This window comes from Cebus imitator, unplaced genomic scaffold, assembly GCF_001604975.1.
Source record: "Cebus imitator isolate Cc_AM_T3 unplaced genomic scaffold, Cebus_imitator-1.0 Scaffold266, whole genome shotgun sequence".
Taxonomy (NCBI): Eukaryota; Metazoa; Chordata; class Mammalia; order Primates; family Cebidae; genus Cebus; species Cebus imitator.
The window spans coordinates 2,223,425-2,226,833 of NW_016107581.1; the positions used below are offsets into that span (position 1 = coordinate 2,223,425).

The 3,409-nt window shown below is 50.8% G+C and overlaps 1 protein-coding gene across 1 annotated transcript in view; it reads right to left on the bottom strand.

The window, feature by feature from the left end:
• Nucleotides 1–3,409, bottom strand: part of HSD17B14 (hydroxysteroid 17-beta dehydrogenase 14) — a 24,576-nt gene that overhangs the window by 4,087 nt on the left and 17,080 nt on the right. The window lies entirely within an intron of this gene.

Here is a 3,409-nt window from a genome sequence, read left to right on the forward strand (position 1 = left end):
ACTCCCCTCCACAACGGCCTCTGCCCTTTTCTGTGCTGTATCTTCAGACCCACCCTGCGTGTTCCAACCTCAGGGCCTTTGCATTTGCTGTTCCCTCGGCCTGAAGCGCCTTTTCCTGACAGAGCCACGTGACCCACTCCTAGGGTGACTGGCCCAGTTTGCCCAGGACTGAAGGGTTTCTGGGGACATGGTACGTTCAGTCCACGGTGTCAACACTAAATATGGACCGTCCTGGGTAAACACTCTCTTAGCTCCTTCAAACTTTGATCCAAGGTCACCTCCTCAGCGAGACCTTCCCTGGCTATACTGTTTAAAACTGCAGGCCAGGCTCAGTGGCTCACATCTGTAATCCTTGCACTTTGGGAAGCTGAGGAGGGAGGATTGCTTGAGCCCAGGTGTTCGAGAGCAGCCTAGGCAACTAGCAAGGCCCTGTCTTTCTTTTTTTTTCTTATTCTTCTTTTTTTTTTTCTTTTTATACAGTCTCGCTCTGTCACCCGGCTGGAGTGTAGTGGCGCAATCTCAGCTCACTGCAGCCTCCACTTCCCAGGTTCAGGCGATTCTCCCGCCTCAGCCTCCCAAGTAGCTGGGACTACAGGCATGTGCCCCCACATCAGAATAATTTCATTGTTGTTGTTTTGTTTTGTTTTTTGAGAAGGAGTCTCATGCTGTCACCTAGGCTGGAGTATGGTGACTCGATCTCAGCTCACCACAACCTCCACCTCCTGGGTTCAAGCAATTGTCTGCCTCACTCTCTGCAGTAGCTGGGATTACAGGCATACCACCACCATGCCCAGCTAATTTTTGTAATTTTAGTAGAGACGAGGTTTCACCATGTTGGCCAGGCTGGTCTTGAACTCCTGACCTCGTGATCCGCCGGCCTTGGCCTCCCAAAGTTCTGGGATTACAGGCGTGAGCCACCATTTCTGGCCCCAAAAAATAAAATAATAAAATGAAACTGCCCCGACTCCTGGGACCCCTTCCCTCTTCCAGATGTCTTTTCTCTGTGGTACACACTCCCTTCTGACAGGTCATATACATTTTATTTATTTGTTCACATTCTGTCTCTCCCACCAGGATGCAGAAACCTATGAGGGCCGGTCGAGGTTTCTTTTTTTGTTTCTTCCGCAGCGCTACGGCGCCTGGCACATAGCACATGCTCCATAAATATCCTTTGAGTGAATGAATAAGTGAATGAATGAATGAGTGAATGTACTGAGGGACCGGTATGTGTCCGGCCCTGTCCTCAGCAATTAGCTAATTTAATCCCTCTAACATTCTGCTGAACCTACAAGAAGGAGGTACCGCTGGCAGGGAGCAGTGGCTCATGCCTGTAATCCCTGCACTTTGGGAGGCTGAGACGGGCGGATCACCTGAGGTCTGGAGTTGGAGACCAGCCTGACCAACACGGTGAAACCCTATCTCTACTAAAAATACAAAATTAGCTGCGCATGGTAGTGCATGCCTGTAATCCCAGCTACTTGGGAGGCTGAGGCAAGAGAATCGCTTGAACCCGGGAGGTGGAGTTTGCAGTGAGCTGATATCGCATCATTGCACTCCAGCCTGGGCAACAAGAGTGAAAGTGTGTCTCAAAAAAAAAAAAAAAAAGAAGAAGAAGGAGGAGGAGGAGGTACAGCTGCGAGTCCCATTTTACAAGCCAGGAGACTGAATGGAGGGATGACTGACGCCCACAGGGCATCACCTGACACTGGACAGAGCCAGTGTTCGCTGCTGGACAGGCTGAGGCCCAAACTCACAAATGAACAAGAATTTCTAACAACTCCAAGTGTTGGCCCAGCACAGTGGCTCACATCTGTAATCCCAGCACTTTGGGAGGCCGAGGCAGGTGGATCATCTGGGATCAGGGGTTCAAGACCAGCCTCGCCAGCATAGCAAAACCCCATCCTTACTAAAAGTTGAAAAAATTAGCCGGGCGTGGTGTTGGGCGCCCGTAGTCCCAGCTACCTGGGAGGCTGAAGTAGGAGAATCACTTGAACCCAGGAGGCGGAGGTTGCAGTGAGCCGAGATTACACCATTGCACTCCAGCCTGAGGAAAAAGGACAAAATTCCATCTGAAAAAAAAAAAATTCTCACAACTCTAAATTCTCTTCCTGCACCATCTTTAGGCCAGGTGCAGTGGCTCATGCCTGTAATCCCAGCACTTTGGGAGGTTGAGACGGACAGATCACTTAAGGTCAGGAGTTCAAGACCAGCCTGGTCAACATGGTGAAACCCTATCTCTACTAAAAATACAAAAATTAGCCAGGCATGATGGTACATGCCTGTAATCCCAGCTACTTTGGAGACTGAGGCAGGAGAATCACTTGAACCAGAGAGGCGGAGGTTGCAGTGAGCCAAGATCGTGCCACTGTACTCCAGCCTGAGCAACAGAGCAAGACTTCATCTCAAAAAAAAGAAAAAAAGAAAAGAAAAACCATGTTCTAATATGAGCATGAATGATGTGGGCATTGGCCAGCCCCTGGACTCCTCCTCAGGGAACACCCCCACCCTCACCTCCTCTTACTCCCACCTGCCTTAAAGCCCTCCCTCCCTCCCTCCCAGTGCTCACCCCGCCCCACCCTGCTGCATTTCTCCCTGTCTGTGCATCTGCCTGTGGTTTAATGTCCTTCCCCACCTGACACTGCAAACGTGAGACTTAGCAGGGCTGAGACATGGTTCTTGCCACCCTTACCCCAGCACCAGGCACACAGCTGGAGCTCAATAAATATTTTTCCCACACTCCCAGAGTGTCCTTCCACCCACACCCCTCAAGGTCGCTAAGTACCTGCTCTACATCAAGGACCCGCTGGGGGCCGGGCACAGTGGCACGTGCCTGTAATATCAGCACTTTGGGAGACAGAGCTGGGAGGATTGCTTCAGTCCAGAAGTTCAAGGCCAACCTGGGCAACATGCTGAGACCCCAGCTCTTCTTTTGCTGTCATTGTTAAGACAGAGTTTCGCTCTGTCGCCCAGATTACAGTGCAATGGTGCGATCTTGGCTCACTGCAACCTCCGCCTCCCAGGTTCAAGTGATTATCCTGCCTCAGCCTCTCAAGTAGCTGGGATTACAGGTGTGAGCCACCTCGTGCAGCCCAAATGCAATCAACTCCTAATACTGGTTCTCCCACTCACATGCTTGGCTCTCAGGTTTGTCCCTCATACCTGCAGGAGCCAGAGCTTAGGATCAGCTAATAATATTAACAGGATCACATCACTCCCTTGCTCAAATACCTTCCATAGCTCCCTATTGCTCTTGAGATAAAGACCAGAGGCTGGGTGTGGTGGCTCACACCTGTAATCCCAGCACTTTGGGAGGCCGAGGTGGGTGGATCATGAGGTCAGGAGTTCGAGACCAGCCTAGCCAACATGGTGAAACCACGTCTCTACTAAAAATATAAAAACTTAACTGGGC